Below are 22,306 nucleotides of genomic sequence, written 5' to 3' on the forward strand. Positions count from 1 at the left end.
ATACCTTTCTTTCACAGCATCATTTAACCCTACTAAACAAGTTCCATTCACAAAGTGTACACTTTCCTTTACTAAAAATCATGTAAACCCTTTAAATATGACCATGTAAAAATATATAAATATATGCATACATTTTCATCCAAATTATCATTTAGGCTTAATAAATGACCCTGATCACATAAATATATAAATATGTATAAAAAATAAAAAATAAAAACTCTTTTTTTGCCTATGCATGTCTTGTTTACCCTCATGACCGGGTTATGCGATCCGAAAACTGGACTTAACTTGGTTGGCTAACCAAACTAAATAAAAAATATCATGTAAGTGCAATTTCCCTATCACATCCTAACCCGGAAGCACGTGTGCACTCAGAAAAAATCCACTATCCACCACCAACACTTCCACAACAATGTGACTGCACTTTTACTCATTTATAACTACGGTACCGAGCATCCACTACATTCGAGCCATCAGAGTTCTTAAAACATATAATTACAATTTATGCAATAAAAACAGTATAATAATCTCATCATTTTCCCAACATAAAATTTGTAATAAAATATCATCATTATTCATAATAAAACACACAATATATATAACACCGTAAAAATCTCATACTTGCTCATTTATGTAATAAATAAACTCATACCACACGATTTGCGTGCTAATTATAATTTAATAAATTACCTAAGAAAATATATAATAATATACTCAGTTTATTTAAATAAAAAAACTAGTATGATCACATTCACATATTTAATTTAACTCAAATATATTTAAATAGAAACGAACATGATCAAATCTGCGTAATTTAATTTAACTCAGATATATATTTAAATAATACGGATATAATTAAATTCACATACTCAATTTAAATCAGGTATATTTTAAAATAAAATCTGACATAATCTAACTTACTTACATTGATTCGTTCTTCTAACGCGAATAAATAATGAATTCCTAAAATGAGCTTGGAAATAATGGGAGATTAAGAATTTTAAGTATGTAAAAATTTTCTGTCCTCCACTAAAACTTTTTCCTTACTTATCCTTCAATTTCTTTTTTGAAATTTTCTATGAAAAATGAATTAAGAACTTTCGTATTTATAGAGAATTTGAGGAAGAGTATTTTGGTAATTTTCACAGGTCTCTTAAAGATTAAGAAATGAATATATAAATATATATATAAATTAATAAATAAATATTTAAATAATATAATAGGAGAGAGACAACCAGGGGGTTGTATCTTCAGGAGAAGATGAGAATGAATCTCATCTTCTTCTTATATCTTTTTATATATATAATATTATATTTATTATTTTTTATATTATATTATTTATTTATTTTTTAATTAATAATTTAATTTAATAATTAATTAATAAATTAATAATAAATTTTTTTAGGATTCTTATATTAATCATGTCTACATATTTTTGGGATCCTTACATTAGATATATTGTTTGTATAAATTGTTGAAGTTTAAATAAGGGTTAAAATAAAAAGGAATTTCGCAAAGAAATTTTAAATAACCAAATCCATCCCCATTTTGGAAATATATCCTAATTTCAAATAAGACTTTTGTCACAACCTGCACATGACTGTCATCGAAGTCAACACTTGCTCTTTCAAAATTGAATTGAATTTGCATATATAATATAATAATATTTTGTGTAATTATTATTCTATGTCATTTTTTATCTCAACATTTTGACTCTAGGATAGGGTGTTATATTTTAAGACTAATAGTTAGAATTTCAAATTACAAAAATACCTCTTTGAGTATAAAATAAGATTGTATACATCATTTCATTCTGAGTAGCGTTATGAATGAATCTTATTGGTGTTCAAATTTATTTTTTGAACTAAAACTGAACTCAAACCAAGTTTGAATACATGCTCAAGTTAATTCATTTATGCAAATGAACGACTTGACCAATACTTACTAAGTTGAACTACCAAACCTTTACTAAGCAAAGTCATCGAAATGCTCATGATGATGTGAATATTTTGAAACCATTTGTAGTGAAAAGTGAGTGGCTCTTACATCATGTTTGGTTTGCAAGGGAATAAGAAATGAATGAAATGAAAATTTGAATAAAAAGCATGACAGTTATAAATTTGATACCATTCCATTCCTTTGTGCCAAGCATACAGTTAAAGTTTTTTTAGGCAAAAAGTGAAAAAAAAAAAAAAAAATTCACTCTTACCAACACTAGCTTGGAGTTTTTTTTTTTTTTTTTTTTTTTTTTAAATCCACACCAAGCAAGCCTATCGATTTTCAACAGTAACTCAATCACTAAATGCAAGTTATGAAATTTGAGTTAAACAATCCCATGTCTAAATAATCATATTTTTAAGCACACTATAATCTATCGAGTCTAATTCAACCTTATCAAATGAGCCTAAAAATAAGTCTAATCCAAGCCTATTAAATAAGCACAACCAATTTGTAACCAAATTGCTCATGAGCTAAAATCAGCCAAGTCCGTTCATATTTAGGTTAAGCTCTTTTATTAAACAAGCCTTAAAAATTAGGTTTTAGATTTGATCATTTATACAATGAACGAGTCTGAACAAACTTTTATCAAGCCAAAATCCAAAACTACTCATGAATGACTTCCTTTGCTTGCACAACCAAAAAAAAAAAAAAAAACCAATAACAAGTCTTAAATCCCACCATATAGGATTGGTTATATGACTCATTTCTTTTTATCAGTTCATGCGATTGATGACATTTTTTTCCCCCTAAATTAAAGGCTATTAAATGCTTACTCAAAAACTCATTTTAAGTTATTTTAGTTCTACTCTTTTCCCATTTAATATCATGTACAATGACTAGCTCACTTCTCCTCACTAGTACACTAATTAGCCTATATTTCAAATGTCTAAACCAAGTCCTCGTTCCCTTATCTTATCTTCTACCATGCTATACCTACCTTTTTGAAAATTCATTTATTCCTCAATTTATTTTTTAATATTATATCACTTATCCACCTTATTATACGTATTTTGGGCACTTTTATTTTTTGAGGTGTTATTTCTTAGTAATCCAATATTTTGATCTATAAAACACTGTTGGTCTTATAAACGTCCTATAAAGCTTTCATTCTAATTCATCCTCGGTTCATTTGCAGCTCTATCCCAAAATATTGCACTGGAACATTTTGCATACACTGCAAAAATGCAAATCAAAACTGCAACATAGATTCATTTAACCCAAGCCTTAAAAAGTAAACAAGCCAACCAACGGCTTGACCAATTTGTTTAGATGTGCGACAAGGATAAGATTTTCCTGCAAGTACAGACAGCCAAATTTTTTTAATCTAAAAGGCCCCACTTTCAATTCATCGTATTTCCTCATTCAACTTCACCATGTTCAATTTTTCAAAAGTAGACCAAAGAGAGGGCACCAAAATCCATTCACTGCATGTAGTAGTCCTAGCTACCAGTTTTTAATAATTTGAGAACCTGACTTTGATGAACCAAAGCAAGAAATCTTTGCACTTTGGCCGCTGTAACTAGTTGAGACTGTTGAAACTGCTTTGCGATGAGTCCCAACTTGTCTTCAGTAGAAGACGACGTGCAAAGAAGGAAACATTCTTCCTGGTGTCTGTTGCATCAAAATGTGTGCCATCTGTGTCTTTAAAAAGAGTACTTGGCGAGAAAATTAAGGGCCACAGCCCGCAGCAAACTACAGCTACAAAAAATCAATGGGCACCCTTTATTTTCTGTTTGTATGGATTGAGTTACTAAATGTCCTATTCAAAGCCACCAATGCTGGTGATACCATCTATCTGTCCCAACCTTTGAGTGATGGCAAGACCATAGTCTCCAATGAAGGAAGTTTTGAACTGGGTTTCTTTAGTCCGGGAAATTCCAGGAATCGATACATGGGAGTCTGGTACAAAAACATCCCGACTAGAACAGTTGTTTGGGTTGCAAACAGAGACAACCCAATTGCTGACTTGTCGGGTGTGTTGATGATCAACAGCACATGCAGCCTTGCCCTCCTCTGTCAGACTAATGAGACTGTTGTTTGGTCATCAAGCTCATCCAGAGCAGCTGAGTATCAGAATCCAGTTGTAGCACAGCTCTTGGATTCAGGAAATCTAGTCCTCAGATATGAGAAAAACAGTGGTCCAGAAAGTTATTTATGGCAAAGTTTTGATTATCCATCAGATACATTGTTACCAGGGATGAAAGTTGGGCAGGACTTGAGGACTGGTTTCAGCAGGAGTTTAACATCTTGGAGGAACTCAGATGATCCCTCCATCGGGGAGCTAACATACAACATAGAACTTCATAATTATCCTGAGCCCTCTATCTGGAAAGGCCAAACCAAGTACCATCGGTGTGGGCCATGGAATGGCCTTCGTTTCAGCGGTGCTCCTGAATTACGGCCAAATCCAATTTATCAGTTTGCATTCATCATCCATGATCAGGATGAGATATACTACACTTACCAGCTTAAAAACAAATCTGTAATCTCCAGGTTAGTTTTGAACCAAACCAGCTATTCACTTGAGCGTTACACATGGATTGAGGTAGATCGGACTTGGCGAGTTTACCTAACAGCTCCTAGAGACCACTGTGATGATTATGGCCTATGTGGTCCCCATGGAATTTGTGTGATTAGTGAATCACCAGTTTGCCAATGTCTGAAGGGTTTCACACCCAAGTCACTGGAAAGATGGAGTGTAATGGAATGGTCACTTGGGTGTGTCAGAAATAAGCCATTGAACTGCCATAGTGACAGGTTTGCCAAATTTGAAAGGTTGAAATTGCCGGAGACTACACATACTTGGGTGAACACTAGCATGAATCTTAAGGAATGCAGGGCCAGATGCTTGGCCAACTGTTCTTGTATGGCTTATACAAACTCAGACCTTAGAGGAACAGGTAGTGGCTGTGTCATGTGGTTTGGCGATCTTATTGATATTCGATATTTTACATCCAGTGGACAGGACCTCTACATTCGAATGCCTGCTTCAGAATTAGGTATGGCGCTGGGCTTTTGTTTTCTTTACTTAGCTGACATGAATTTTCATACACTGCATTTAAAGTAAAATCATTTGTTCCAGTCTTTTCCAATAAATATATATTCTTGTCTTGAAAGCTTGAAACCTTGAAATAATTTTTTTTTTTTTTTGGACAATTAAGGAGGATACAGCTGGTCTAAGAAAAAGGTAGCAGTGATAACCGTGGCTTCCATCCCTATGGTTTCTATGCTGCTTATACTCACCTATTACATCTGCAAAAGCAAGAGAAGCTTAAAAGGTAAAATTTCAGTTCAGCTTTCCCAATGGGACAATTATGATCATTGCCACCATGAAATTACAATGTAATTCATTGCAAGATAAAAAAGTCTATAATTATTGGAAAAATATAAAGTTTCAAACAGCAAGAGGTCATATGGAGCCCATTTTCAAATTTCTGGAGACCTACTGTAGGTTTGGCTGCCTATAAAAGCATAAATTAGTACCCAGAACATCAATATTCAGCGACTTCTGTTGACTACAACGTACAACATGCTAAGTTCTAGGCTACAGGGAATAATTCTTTGACCTCAAGTATTTTCACCTGGAGAAACCAGCAAGGCACTGTTTTGTAAGGTTGATTTATTTACATTAGGGCCATTCTAGGTACCATAGCACATTATGATGGCTTTGACTCAATTGACAAGTCCTTGGGCTGTTTGGCTAGCTTGGTTTGAAGTCTTCTTTTTATAATTTCTTTCTAAAATTTTAAATTTTATTTACTTACATTATCACGTTACTTTTATATTTACATTTAAATGCATTAGGAATTGCTAGTGCTCTCGATTTTCGCATTGACTAGGGAATATATTGGCTAAATTAGATGAATTTAATCATTTGAATTGTTGAGGACAAAAAAAACGCATAAATTTATAATAGAATGGTAGGCGTCTCATGAGATGGCTATGTTAGAGGTCACGGGTTTCAACTTTGGGAAGGGGTGGGGAGGAAGGTGAGAGATACGAGACAATAGACAGAAAATGGTATAGTACATACATTCTATGTTTATTAGAAATATCAAAACAAAGCTGACATTTTACCCTTAAATTTGCTGAACTAGTGTTCAGTAACTGATGTCATATTTGTTTAATAAATTCAAAAACATGCAGGCAACAACAGTGCTAAAGATCACACTGGTGAAGTGCGAGGAGAAGACCTTGAGCTACCATTGTTCGAACAGACTATAATAGTCAATGCCACCAACAATTTTTCATTTAGCAGTAAGCTTGGAGAAGGTGGTTTTGGACCGGTGTACAAGGTACTAATGACCCTGAAGAATCTAAATAGGCTCATTGGATACGGAATATTATTTGTAATGAATGGTAATATTCAGGGTACGTTATTAAATGGACAAGAAATTGCAGTGAAGAGGCTTTCAGTCAGCTCTGGGCAGGGGTTGGGTGAGTTCAAAAATGAAGTTATGTTAATTGCAAAACTTCAACACCAAAATCTTGTACAGCTTTTGGGTTGTAGCATTCAAGGAGAGGAAAGGATGTTGGTTTACGAATACATGCCCAACAACAGCTTGGACTCCTTTATTTTTGGTATGACACTCCTAACCTACTAATGTAACCAGATTATATGTTATTATTGTTTCCCAGGCTTTCAATCATAGATATTTTTCTTGACCACGCCAATTGGGTCATTGCTTTAACTTTAATAAGAAGCTTGCAGATCAGACAAGAAGTAAACTATTAGATTGGTCCAGACGCTTTAATATCATATGTGGAATTGCCCGGGGGCTTCTCTATCTTCATCAAGATTCTAGGTTGAGGATTATCCATAGAGATCTCAAGGCGAGTAATGTGTTGCTTGATAATGAGATGAACCCAAAAATTTCAGACTTTGGCTTGGCTAAATTTTTTGAAAGTGATCAAAATGAAGCAACGACAAGGAGAGTTGTTGGAACATAGTAAGTATTATTAACTATATATCTATATTTTTCTTCCATCTATTGTAACTGTTTGTTCTCCAATCATGTGGAACAGTGGTTATATGGCTCCAGAATATGCTGTTGATGGGCTATACTCTATAAAATCTGATGTGTTTAGCTTTGGTGTTCTGGTATTGGAGATTGTGAGTGGGAAGAGAAATAGAGGTTTCAATCACCCAAGCCACAGCCTTAACCTAGTTGGACATGTGAGTATGAAGATCTAAATTTTCTTTCTTTAATTTTTTGTATGACTTAATGACAAGGGTGGTTTTTATGTCCTATAGGCGTGGAAATTATGGAATGAAGGCAAGCCATTTGAATTAATGGATGCATTATATTTGGAACCATGCTCTCAATCAGAGGTGTTGCGATGCATCCATATTGGTCTACTATGCGTTCAACAGTATTCAGAGGATAGGCCAAACATGTCATCAGTGATTCTAATGTTGACTAGTGAGAGCACAATGTCTCAACCCAAGCAGCCAGGTTTTTCATAGGCAGAAATCCGATTGAAGAAGCAGATACTTCACAAAGAAAACCTTCAAGCAATGAAACTACTATCACTCAACTAGAGGGGCGATAAGGGATCATTTCACAACCTAAGTATTATGCCCTAGCTCCATAAAAAGGTTTCACAACATCATTGCATGTCAATGTATTATCATTCATATGCTGATCAATTTCTAGATTTGCCTAATTAATTATAATTATCATCCATTGCTACAATGGAAATTTTCAAACGTCATTGTGGTTATGCCATATAACATATAGATACTACCAACTTGACATTAAAGCTAATGACTATTGTTGCACAACCTTTGATTCCAACCTTGCCCTCACTGGGTGTGAGCCGTTTCATCGAAACGCGCAGCAGTGGGCTTCAATTGTTGATTGATTGCAACAAGAAAGTTATATTTTAACAACCTTAAGAACTCTGCCCTTCATGGTTCCCAAAGTTTACAATGACGAGGATCCAGTGAGCGTGCTTAACAGAGGTTAATTTTCACATTGATGCGTTCTGCATGGGTTGAAAATGAGCAGTGGCTTTAGTGGTAGAAAATAAATTTGACTAGTTTTTATGAATTCAACAAATGAAATTATCACTAAGGAATCAATTATGGGTATTTCGGAAAATATTTAATCAAAGAATTGGAATTATTGATGAAAAGGTCAATTTAACTGTTACGAAAATTTCTTGATGAAAATGGAACTCATATAAAGAGTAAATTTAGAAAAATTTTACATTTTAAAAATGGAAAATGGATGGAGAAAACAAAATGTTTTTAGAAAATTTAATTCTTAGATATAAAGTGAAGAAATACAATCAAAATGCTATCCTAAAGGAAATTTAAATTTTGGCTTTTTTATTTCTGGAAAAATGGAAGCTAAAACCCTAAATAACTGGATGCAAACAAAAGAAAAGATAAATAGAAAAAAAAAATGAGGATTGACATAAGGAGACCAAAGGGAAAAGGAGAACAGAGCCCAAGTTTGATGCTTTACTCAGAATAAATCACAGCTTAAAATACGCAAGCGAAAGAAGTCCTCCAAAACTTTGCCTAACAGTGTTGAAAGGAGTAAAACTCCTAGGGTGCGTTTGTTTTGATAGCTAAAGTTTATATAGGACTTAACCAGATATGAATATTATCCTGACCCATGTTTGAATTGCAACACCTGAGAAAAGGCTAAATACCAAAAAGACCAAAATACCCTTGAATTAGGTAACTCCACTTTAATTCTCTTCCAATCCTCTCTCTCTCTCTCTCTCTCTCTCTCTCTCTCCATGCCCAAGGAGTACATGACCTTAGAAATCAAAAAGATATCTAAAAAATATCTACGAGATGTGAACACCTTCTCTAAGATAGATGTGTACACTGTCATTATTTCAATCTCCAATGACCATCTCATGGGGCAGAAGACCCTCGTCAACAAGGCCACCGGCAAGAATTTGCCATTGGCAGGATGGTCGCCTTGCTCATCATCTTCCACCTCCGCTTTGACCGCGCCCTCGGTCACATGGACTTCGGAAAAGTCAATGTGCCCATCAAAGAGCTCCTTGTCACCCCCAAAGACAGCAGCAACCAGCAATGCCCCCAAATTCATTAGTTACCAAGTTAAAAAATAGTTAGGAAAGCTCAAGGGAGTCTTGTCTTTTTCTTATAGAATTGACGAAAAAGTCTCCAGCACCAAGGCTACCTTCATTCTTTTCTGCCTTAGCCCCAGCCTTAACTGGGGCTACCCAGTGGGGGAGAAATGGCCAACCCTATCCCAAACAAATGGGCCAAGGCACCCCCTTCCCGGTTAGTTCAATTCTTCTTATATATTACACCAAAGACGGGCTAAGGACCCTTAGCTTAGCCGAACCTGCGAACCAAACATACCCTGAAACATGTTTCTGCTCACTGAATTTCATAAACACTAATGTTTCTGCACAAACTATAAGATTCCTAATATATGATTACTGTCCTTTTGAAACATATATGCAATTGAAGCTTTCATCGTAGTTGATAGTTTATTAAAAATGGGAATAAAGTTCTTAACAGAATCCGTCCAGATATTGCTTTAGAAATGTAAGTTATAAAGACATTACACAAGCCTAACTTCTCTTAGGCTGTAGAAACACACACATTCCAAGAGAGAGGAATCTCGACTGTCATTATTCGTTGGTGCTTCTGCTTCTTCTACCTTCTGCCAATGAGCTTCTTTTATCAATAATCAATGGAGCCGCTCACGAGGCTTCTTTTTATTTTTTTATTTTTTAAATTCCCTAACAGCTAGTATTTAGTCAAGAATTTTGATCAGTTGGGCATTGAATACTGAAAAATAATAATTTTAGATATAAACACTATCATACCATATTTTAATATAAACTACATGTACCTAATATTGTAAAGGATCTTATAAAATTTAACAAACCTAATATTGTAAAGGATCTTATAAAATTTAACAATGTGACAGAAAGTCATACTTTTATTTAAAAATTAAATATTCTATCACATTATTACTATTACTTGTTCATATTTTTGGATACAGGCATATAATCACATTATTTTTATACTTTTGATTTATTAAGCTGTACATCGTTGAATTGGAAAGCGCAACAAGTCCACTAGCTGCTTCTATTGTCCCCATGTGCAGGCTGCAGCTTTGGTTTTATTTTTCTGTGCCTTTTTTCCCCCTTTGTCTTTGCTGTCCTTGACTACTTACATTGAATTTAATTAATTAGACTATTATGTGCCAAAAATCTTTATTTATGATGATTGAAATTTTTAAGGCATAAATTTAATTTGGAACACATTCTTATTTAAGTTTTCATGCTGAAAATATAATTAATCTTTGTATGCTGTTTGTTATGGGTACAAACATACTTTCTGAAATGCCTGTCAAATTCTGGAATTTTATAGCAGGGATCAAATAAAAATATTTTCATGAGACCATCATCTCATTCTTAGAAATGAGAATACAGGAAAATTATTTCATGAAATATTTTTTTAGTACAAACGAAACACCATAGTAATGGCTATGACCAATTCCAGGACACCACCACTGTGCTAACACTTCAGTTTATTGTGGTTCATTCTTGCCAATGGCAGGTAATAGCACGGAGCCAAGGGTCAAAAACAAAAGAAAAACAGAAAATGAAATAAAAAATAGTACTCATTTTCCATTTTCAGATTATGATTTAGACATTTCTTGGTTTATGGGGACTAATTCCTATGTCAGATATTCTAAGTTGACCATTTGTCAGGCACAACATTAAAAAAAAAAAAAAAAATAACTGCAAAATGCAAATGAAAATCACAGTAAAGATTCACTGCTTAAACCAAGATTTCAAAAGTAAATGGACCAATCAACAGCTTGGCCAATTAGTTTAGATCAATTACAAGGAATAAGATTTGTATAAAATTTTCTTCATAGGCTCACCCCTTTTCTCCCTTCAACTTCCCCACATCAACTTTTTCAAAGGTAGACCAAAATGAAGGTATCAAAATCAATTTTTTGTACGTAATTAGAATCTTAATCACATGTTATTAATCAGGCTATGATCAACCGGTGCAGGAAATCTTTGCTCCTGACCCCTGACTCTAAATGAGACTGTTGCCATTGCCTGGCGGAAGTCAGACTTGTCCTCATGGGGGAGACAACCTGTAGAGAAGGAAACATGCTACCTAATATTTGTCACTTCTAAATGTGCCATACTGCCATCTGCCTTTAAAGAAGGAATTTGACAAGAGAATTAAGAGCCACAGCCCGCAAGAGAGTACAGCTATAATAAATCAATGGGCATCCTTTATTTTCTGCTTGTATAGTTACTCGATCTCCTCTCCAAAGCCACCAATGTGGCTGACATCATTAATCCATCCCAATATTTGAGGGAGGGAAAGACCTTAGTGTGGAATGACAGCCAACAGTGTGAACGACGGCCATGGTTGGTGAATGATGGTCAGCAGTGTGAACGACGGCCACGGTTGGTGAATGAGGGCCACCTACCATGGTGGGTGAGCCACCGCCTCCTACCATGGTGGGTGAGCCACCACCACCTACCATGAGATCTTGCCACAAGTCAGAGGCTATAAATTGAGACCCCCCACTGAAGCTAAACTACACATCTCGACTGCAAGTTGTGTCCTCTTCTGTTTTTCCATATTTTATTCTCTGTGTACATGTTAAATAGGGACCCGAGTATTGTAAAGAATACACAATTGAATATACAATTGATTCATTCCCTTCTCTACATGGTATTAGAGCTCGAGTTACTCCAAGACCTTAAGCAAACAATGGCTGCCCAAAAAGGAGACACCCATGAGTCCAGCCAGTTAACAACCTATGAAAGAGAGTTTGAGATAACCTCTCCATGGGCTCGGCCAGCATATTCGAGAATTCCCCACTCGATCTTACTGTTGAAAAATTCAATGGTAAGAATTACAGAGAATGGGCACAGTCAATCAAGCTCGTTATTGACGGTAACGGAAAGCTCAACTTTCTTACCGACGAGACTCGGCGATCACCTCCTACTGATGCAGTGGCATCCTAGAAATGGCGGTCCGAGAACTCCTTGATAACATCATGCTTGATAATCTCTATGAAGCCAGCCATTGGCAAATTCTACTGACGGAAAAGGACGTGTGGGATGCGGTGCGTGAGACAAACTCCAAATACTGAAAATGCTTCCCAAATTTTCGAGTTGAAACGCGGCTATGACAGATGAAGCAATGAGATTGGGAAGTCACGAAATACTACACCGAGATGCTCAGACTTTGGCAAGAACTTGATCTCAGCTGCGAAGAGGAATGGGAATGCACGGGTGACAGTGCACGTTTCAAGAAGAAGATGGAGAACGAGAGAGTATTCAAGTTTGCGGCAAGGCTGAACCGAGAGCTTTACGACATGAGGAGCAGGATTCTAGGTCGCCGGCCACTGTCCTCCATCCAAGAAGTCTTCTCAAAGGTTCAGCGTGAGGAAAGTAGGAGGAACGTGATATTGAAGGAGCAAAACAAGTCTGGGCCCGAGGCTTCAGCTCTTATAACCCGTGGGCCTCATACTGGATCCAGCCCAAAACAGTCCAGAAGGCCCTATTGTGAGCATTGCAAAAAAAACGGGTCATACTAAAGACACCTGCTGGACCTTACATGGCAAGCCTGTGGATTGGAAGCCCAGACAGCCCAATAAAGTCCATGGTCATCAGTCCTCCACCGAAACCCACACAAAAAAATTACCCACAGAAGCCCATGGCCTAACAGCTTCTAGTGGGAAATTTAATTCCGACCAACTTGCGAAAATATATGAGCTATTTTCCAATTTCCAAGCCTCAAGTCAGTCCACTAATACTATGTCATCTGGCTCTTCAGCCCACAAAGGTACTTTTTTGACAACCCTTAGTACCACTCCTCATTTTACCCCTTGGATTATTAACTCAGGTGCATCTGACCATATGACCGATGCTCGTCATTTACTTTCAACATACTCACCTTGTGCAGGTAATTTAAAAGTCAAAATTGCAGATGGGACTCTATCCCCTGTCGCTGGCAAAGGGAGTTTTCGTATTTCGGAATCTATTACTCCTAAATCTATCCTCCATGTTCCTAATTTATCGTGCAATTTGCTGTCTATTAGTCAGTTAACCAAACAGTCTAATTGTTCAGCTTAATTCATACCCTCTCATTGTGTCTTTCAGAACCTATCATCGGGGATGACGATTGGCAGTGCTAAGGGATGTGACAGGCTCTACTACTTCAACAAAACTAATGTGAATGGACCGTGTCCTACTATTTGTAATTCTGCATCTAGTCCTAGGGAAAATGAACTTTTGTTATGGCACAAAAGGATGGGACATCCTAGTTTTCAGTATTTGCAGCACTTATTTCCTTCAATATGTTCGAATAAAATTGCCTTGGATTTTCAATGTGAAGTGTGTGAACTTGCCAAACACCATCATACTACTTTTCCTAGATCTTAGTATAAAACATCCATGCCATTTAGTCTGATTCACAATGATCTATGGGGACCTTCTCGTACTCCTAATAGGACCCATACAAAATGATTTATTACTTTTATTGATGATCACACTCGTCTGTGTCAGGTATTTTTATTGACTAATAAAACTGAGGTTCGATCAGTCTTCATGAATTTTCACTCTATGATACAAACCCAATTTCACACAAAATCCAAATCCTTCGTACTGACAATGGTACTGAGTATTTCAATCACTCCTTGCTGAACGGAAAAATCAACATATCCTTGAAGTTGCTAGTGCCCTGTTGTTCACCTCTCACATGCCAACAAAATTTTGGGGTGACTTAATTTTGATAGCCACATACCTCATTAACCAAATTCCTAGTAGAGTCCCATCCCTTGCAACTCCGCTCCAAAAACTCCAAGAGACTTTTCCCAATTCAAGGCTCGGCTCACATCTTCCGCTTCGTGTCTTCCGGTCCATTGTATTTGTCCACATTCACGCCCCCAAGCGAAACAAATTGGATCCTAGAGCACTTAAATGTATCTTTCTTGGTTACTCTCCCACATAGAAAGGTTACAAATGCTATGACCCGATCTCCCAGAAACTCTATGTTAGCCTGGGTGTCACCTTCTTTGAACATACCCCCTATTACTCGCTTCAGGGGGAGTCCTTGAGTAAAGCTCGACCCTCAAACTCAGACTACTTCGATATGGCTGTTTTCGAGACCACTCCATACCCTATATCCGCTCCTTCGCCTAGTACAGAAGGAAACTTGAGCTCAGGGGGAGATGCGGAAATACAAACAAATAGGGAAACACTTGTCTACTCAAGGAGGCCAAAATTGAAGACGAATGAGACACTCACTTCCAAAGCACCAAAAGAGTCAAAACCAGTGATAGATCCAACTCCTCATGAGTCCGACTCCAATCCTGACTAGGTAAAACATGACTTACCCATTGCTCTTAGAAAACAACGTCGTTCATGTACTCTCCACCCTATCTTAAAATTTGTATCTTACAATGCTCTTTCTGCCAAGTGTCGTGCTTTTACTTCTAACCTTAACAGAATCCAGATTCCTAAAAACATTCAAGAAACCTTGGAGATTCCAAAGTGGAGAGAGGCAGTGATGGAAGAGATAAGGGCACTAGAAAAGAATGGAACTTGGGAGGTGAAGACTTTGCCAATGGGGAAGAAACCAGTGGGCTGTAAGTGGGTGTTCACAGTGAAGTACAAGGCTGATGGCACAGTAGAACGATACAAAGCCCGCCTTGTGGCAAAGGGGTTCACTCAGACATACAGTATTGACCACAACAAGACGTTTTGCACCAGTAGCAAAGCTGAACACTATACGGGTTCTCTTGTCCCTGGCAGCAAACCTGGACTGGCCACTCCATCAGTTTGACACCAAGAATGCTTTTCTGAATGGTGAGCTAGAAGAAGAAGTGTTCATGACGCTACCACTAGGATTTTGCAAGGAGGTAGAAGAAACCAAAGTGTGTAAATTGAATAAATCCCTGTATGGACTCAAGCAATCACTGAGGGAGTGATTTGATAGATTTGCGAAGGTGATAAAGAATCAAGGATACCGACAGGGGTAGTCAGATCACACTATGTTCTTCAAACAGTCCAATAAAGGAAGAAGGACCATCCTGATTGTGTACATCGATGACATCATTCTCACTGGAGATGACACAAGAGAGGTGGAGAGATTGAAGAAAATCTTAGCCACATAGTTTGAGGTAAAGAACCTGGGTCAAATGCCACATTTCCTGGGAATGGAGGTCGCCATATCAAGGACGGGAATTAGTGACTCCTAGAGAAAGTATGTACTTGACCTTTTGACCGAGACTGGCCTGCTTGGTTGTAAACCAAGCGATACTCCTATTGAAGCAGGAAAAAGAACGGAAGATGTAGGAAAGCCTGTGGATAGAGAGAGATATTAGAGACTAGTAGGTAGATTGATCTACCTCTCTCTCACTAGACCTGAAATTGCTTTCGCTGTAAGTGTGGTCCGTCAACACATGCACTCACCAAAGCAGAGTCACCTAAAAGCAGTATATAAGATTCTCAGATATCTGAAATGCTCTCTCGGGCAAGGACTATTCTTCAAGAAAGGTGACAGTAAAAAGGTAAAGATCTACACAGATGCGGATTGGGCAGGATTAGCAGAGGACAGAAGGTCTACTACCGGCTACTGTACCTATGTTTGGGGAAATCTAGTAACATGGAGGAGTAAGAAGCAGAGTGTGGTAGCCAAAAGCAGTGCTGAGGCTGAATTCAGAGTTGTTACACAAGAGATATGTGAAGGGCTATGGTTACAAAAACTTTTGGAAGAACTACGCAGCACAATAGAGCTCCACATCAAACTCTATTGCGACAACAAAGCCGCCATTAGTATTTCTCATAATCCTGTTCAGCACGACAAGACTAAACATATAGAAGTGGACAGGCATTTTATAAAGGAGAAAATTGAGAAGCGGACAATTTGCATGACCTATATCCCTACAAGAGAACAATTAGTAGATATTTTCACTAAGGAATTACATAGATCTAGCTTCAAAGAGTTTATTTGCAAGTTAGACATGATCAATATCTATGATCCAACTTGAGGGGGAGTGTGGAATGACGGCCACCAGTGTGAACGACGACCATGGTTGGTGAGCCACCGCCACCTACCATGGTGGGTGAGCCACCACCACCTACCATGAGATCTTGCCACAAGCCAGAGGCTATAAATTTAGACCCCCCACCGAAGCTAAACTACACATCTCAACTGCAAGTTATGTCCTCTTCTGTTTTCCATATTTTATTCTCTATGTAAATATAAAATAGGGACCCGAGTATGTAAAAAATACACAATTGAATATACAATTGATTCATTCTCATTCTCTACCCTTAGTCTCCCAAGAAGGAGGTTTGAACTGGGTTTCTTTAGTCCAGGAAATTCAAGGAAACGATACTTGGGAGCCTGGTACAAGAACATCCCAACTAGAACAGATGTTTGGGTCGCAAACAGAAACAGCCCAATTACTGACTGGTCAGGCGTGTTGATGATTAACAGCACAGGCAGCCTCGTCCTTCTCAGTCATACTAATCAAACTGTTGTTTGATCACCAAGCTCATCCAAAAGAGCTGATCCAGTAGCAGCACAGCTTTTGGATTCAGGAAATCTTATCCTACGATATGAGAAAGGCAGTAACCCAGAAATTTATTTGTGGCAAAGCTTCGATTACCCATCAAACACTGTGTTAACAGGGATGAAAATTGGGTGGGACTTGAGGATAGGTCTCAAAAGGCATTTGTCATCATGGAAGAACTTAGATGATCCATCTCTCAGGACCTTACTTATAATATAGAACTTCATAATTTTCCCAAGCCCTGTACGTGGAATGGTGACACCAAATACTACCAGAGTGGGCCATGTAATGGCCTTGGATACAGTGGAGCCCCTGAATTGCGGCCAAACCCACTTTATCAGTTTAGTTCAAGTACAGTCAGGAGGAGGTGTTCTACAACTTCCAGCTTAAAAATAAATCTATAATGTCAAGGGTGGTTTTGAACCAAACCAGTTGCTTCAGCGGTACACATGGATTGAAGTGTCAAGGTAGTGGCTTTGTCACGTGGTTTGGAAATTTTATTGATATTTGACAGCTTCCAGCCAGTGGACAGGACCTCTATATTTGAATGCCTGCTTCAGAATTAGGTATGGGCTGCTTTCATTTTCTTTTCACCATCTCCACTGTATTTTGCAATAAACCTATCTTCTTATTTTAGAACAGTGATGTCATTATTTTTTCAGTTATAGGTGTATCTTGATCATACTTTGCTTCCTAAATTTGAATTTTATAAATAAAGGAACAAAACTCTGGTCTAAGATAAAGGCAGCTGCAGTAACTGTGGCAGCCACTGTCATAGTTTCTGGGATGCTTATAATCAGCTATTACATCTGCAAAAGCAGGAGAAGCTTAAAAGGAAAACGTTTTCAAACTGCTTCCATTCTCAAGCTCTTATAGTTTCAGTATTTCATATTTCCCAATAGAATGATTATAGTTGTTGCAACCAGATATTAAATTTTAATGAAATTCTTTGCAAAATGAAAATTTCAACGATATATTGACAAAAACAAAAGTTTTTTGTCAAAGAAATTTTGTATCTTGAACTAATAACTAAATAGATTAAAAAATATACTCTTATCCAGTCTTTAAGCTAACAAAGGCCACTCTTGTGTGTGCTGACGAAGAGTGGACATGGATTTACTAAGGGGCATTATTAAGTCCTTTTTCAAATTTCTAGAACCTCACTTCAAACGTAGGTTTGACAGCATATAAATTGGATGGTTAAGGCTGTGTTTGGACTGACTCATAGGTTGAACTTATCTTGAGCTCAGTCTGCTGTCTATAAAGGACAAGAATCAAGATAAGGACACGAGTGAAACTTCTTTTTGTATTTTTTTTTTTTTTGGATTTTATGCCTTTATTTGCATTAGTCTAAGCTGGCTATGTTGATTTTTATTTTAGTTTTGGTGAGGTGGGAAATGGAATTACTCCTGCCCATGTGTATAGGCTAAGGAGCCCCTTAGCCTGCCAAGTTCTTTACTACGATCCCACCAAGCTTGGGCTAAGAGTGGCCTTCTTGAAACAAATGCACCCTTAATACCCAACTCTTAGTCTCTCAGCGACTTTCAGTTACAAAATGCAAAATAATAGGTTGAAGGGTACCAAGAATAATTAAGACTTTGAACGCAAATATTTTACATGGATAAACCAATAAGGCAGTATTTACAAGGTTGATTTACTTAAATTTGTTGCATTTTCACTACCAATGTACAATATGACAGGGGGCAGACTCAGCCAGGAAGCCATTGAATATTTAACTGGCTTATTTTCAAATTTTTTCATTTCATCACAAAGATTTTTTTTTTTTTATTGATTCTATCTATTTACTTACATCCATCACATTATTTTATATTTAGTTTTATACATTAGGAATTGCTAATGTGTGTTTTTTTTTTTTTTTTTTGTTGCATTGGTTATGGAATTTAATTGTCTAAAAAATGTCATGAATTTAATCTGAATTTTCTCAGGGAAAAATGGAATGCATGAATTGTATTGTGTTGTACAAACATTCTATGTCAACTCAAATTACTGAAAGAAAACAAACCTTAGGCTCACCTAAACTAATGTTTATCTCAATATAACTATGCAGATTCCATTGTTTTTCTATTTCCCCTTGCACTGTTTTTGTAACTTATGTCAATCCTATTTACTACCATTCAAAAATGTGTGCAGACAAGAATAAAGATCACTATGTTGACATACAAAAGGAAAATCTAGAGCTACAATTGTTCAAACTAGCTATAATAGTCAATGCCACCAACAGCTTTTCATCTAACAAGAAGCTCCGAGAAGGTGGTGTCGGATCAAGTACAAGGTACTAATGAAAATGAATAATTTAAATACGCTCATCTACTATAAAATATCACATTTTGTAATGAATGCCACTATTCAGGGTATGCTATTAAATGGACAAGAAATTGCTGTGCAGAGGATTTCAATGAACTCTGGGCAAGGGTTGAGTGAGTTAAAAAATGAGGTTATATTGATTGCAAAACTCCAGCACCGAAATCATGTAAATCTTTTGGGTTGTTGCAATCAAGGATAGGAAACGATGTTAATTTATGAATACATTCCCAACTGAAGCTTGGAATCTTTATTTTCAGTTTGACTCCTTTATTTTTGACTCTTTCATCAGTCCATGAGTTTCCACACACTTAAATCTTCCAATATAGGATTGGTATAACTTGAATATGGAAATTGCAGATCAAACATGAAGTAAACTCTTAGATCGGTCTAGGCGTTTCAACATTATCTACAGAATTGCTTGCGGGCTTCTCTATCTTCATCAAGATTTTAGATGGAGGATTATCCATAGAGATCTCAAGGCAGTAATGTGTTGCTTGTTGATGAGATTCCCAAGAATTTCAGACTTTGGCTTGGCTAAAATATTTGAAGGTGATCAAAAGGAAGCAAAGACAAAGAAAGTGGTTGGAATATAGTAAGTATTATTAACTATAATCTATATTTTGCTTCCATCTCTTGTAAGTGTGCTCATTCTGGAATGATGCATTGCAGTGGTTATATGGCTCCAGAATTTGCTGAAGAAGGGCTATACTCAATAAAGTATGATGTCTTTAGCTTTGGTGTTCTTCTATTGGATATTGTAAGCGGGAAAAGAAATAGAGGTCTTAATCACCCTGACCACAGCCTTAACCTAATTGGACACGTGTGCACCATGATCTAAATTTTGGGTAAACTGCACCAATAGTTCCAAACTACAACCACTATTTCATACTCATTTCCAAACTTCAATTTTTCTCACGTTGATCCCAAACTTTCAAAATGATTGCAATTTTATCTCATCTCACCATTAGTTGCAGCCATTTGGTCCAAGTATCCAACCATCCAACTACATTGCCCAGGTAATCGCCAAATTATTGACTAAATTTTATACTTGTCATCAAACTATTGACCAAGTTTCATACTCATCCCCAAAATTTTGACTAAGTTCCATATAATACCAAAATTTGGGAAGAGGGTGGAACTCAATCAACAGTTTGGAAATTACCACTGCAAATAATTTGAAATTCCATCCAAAATTTTTGATTGAGACTAAAAGGATGGAATTGAAGTCACTTTTGAAGTTTGGGATTGATGGTGAGACAAATTGAAGTTTGGGAAGGAAGTTGAAACAGGGGCTGTAGTCTTAGGACTATCATTGCAATTTACCCATTAAATTTTCTTTCTTTAGCTGTTGTCCCACTTAACGACAAAAAAGTTTTATGTTAGGCATGGAAATTATGGAATGAAGGCAAACCATATGAATTAATTGATACATCATCTTTGGACTTATGCTCTCTATCTCAAGCATTGAGATGCATTCATATTGGTTGGTTATGTGCTCAGCAGCATCCAGAGGATATAGACCAAATATGTCATATGTTGTTCTAATGTTGGGTAATGAGAGTGCAATGCCACAACCCAAGAAGCCAGGTTTCTTTGCGGGTAGAAATCCACTTGAAGAGGCAGAAACATCACCGAAAAAATTATATTCAAACAATGGAATTGCTACTACACTGTTGGAGACATGATAATGGATATTTTAGCAGCATGAATAGTAGACACGACATTTATATGTCAATCCACTTATTGATTCACTTTAACTGATTGTTATTATCACCCTATGAAAATTTTCAAATGTCAACACGGTTCAAGAAGATTCCTATGGCCTGCTGTTGAACCAAATGAACATTGTTGCACAACCTTTGTTGACTCTATGAGTCCAATCCTGCTTTGATAATGACAAATCACTTGGTATTTGACCTATGCAATTGAGTTTGTGAACAGGATCATGATTTAGATGCAAGAATGGTAAGCATGATATGGAAGCCACGAGGAACCTTAAGTACATATCACTTGGCTCAATCCATGGAACTAGAAGAATAAAAGGATGAAAAAGCAAGCTTCAAGCCCACGATCTTCAATGGAAATGGGTATTTAGAATTGAATGTATTTACATATGTCATATGATATAATTCGAAACTCAAATATACCCTAAACTGACCTTAGGACTCATACATTTCATGAAAGATTCATTTACATTAGTTCTAAGTTGAATGAATTTTTAGAGGCAAATTTTAGAGGCCTCGTCGACGTACCCCATGGCCTCGTCGACTAACGCATGAAGGCCACTCGGCAACGAACGATCTGTTCTCGTCAACGAGAAAATACCGAGAGCTCAAAAAGTCAGACAGGTCTCTCGTCGAAGAACTCAAGTTCTCGTCGAAAAACGGATGTTGTACACTCGTCGACGAATGCGTGCTCTTGTCGACGAATGTCGCGGCATAGAACATCGTCTCAGCACGGACACAAATGAAATGTTTTATTTCTAAACAATCCAACGGCCAAGATTTGATCAACTGCCGAGAACTATTATAAACCTAATTTCTAAACCCTAAAGCATAACCTTTTGCCTACATTTTGAGAGCCTTGAACATATTGCAAGACTTTTGCCTGCACTTTTGGGCATTGGTTACACTGATCAAAAGGCATTCACACACATATTTTGCAATCGTTGTTGGTATTGAGCTTTGAGTATTTTGAGCATTCAAATCTTATTTTCTTGTTTCCCATATTCATTATAGTTAACATTTTCTTAGGAGCAAAAAATATTGTTGTATATTTTATATTCATTGATTGATTAAAATACTTGAGAAAAGTTTTCTAAAACTAAAATCTCTGAGATAATCAAATCAATATTTTCATTCAAAGATTTGCTATTTGGTTATTGCAAAAACTATTTGATTGCAAATTCTAAGAGCTTCTAAATACATATTCTTTGGGGATATCTTCTTGAAAAATATTGTTTAAATCTTTACAATATTCAAAGTCATATTTTTATTCGGAGATTTAATCTTACAAATTATTTGATAACAAGAACATAAATCTGCGTATTATTCAAGATTATTTTTAAAAGGATCTTATTTTTTATTCTTGCATAAAGTAATCTGACATCAAACCCTAAGATCTCCAAAGCACTCATTTTTAAGAAATTATTTTTGGGAGATATTGATTAAAAGGTAAATTTGGAAAGCATCTCATTATTCATATAACGATCTTATCATTACATACAGATTGAGTTTCATGTTTTATCATATGATTACGTACTAGGATTTATCTTGTACTCACTAGTTTGGTGAGTAGCATTTTGAGTTTTGCAGAAATTGCATTCATTATATTGTATTCACGGTTTGGGTTGTGAACCGGGGTTAAGGAGGAAATTACGGCGCTTGTAAGCAGCAGACTGTAAGGAAAACTCCGTC

The 22,306-nt window shown here is 36.6% G+C and overlaps 1 pseudogene; it reads left to right on the forward strand.

Annotated features, from left to right (window-relative positions):
- Positions 1–3,709: 3,709 nt before the first annotated feature.
- On the forward strand, positions 3,710–20,611 carry LOC131149401 (uncharacterized; annotated as a pseudogene).
- Positions 20,612–22,306: the final 1,695 nt, after the last annotated feature.

Source organism: Malania oleifera, chromosome 1, assembly GCF_029873635.1.
Source record: "Malania oleifera isolate guangnan ecotype guangnan chromosome 1, ASM2987363v1, whole genome shotgun sequence".
NCBI lineage: Eukaryota > Viridiplantae > Streptophyta > Magnoliopsida > Santalales > Ximeniaceae > Malania > Malania oleifera.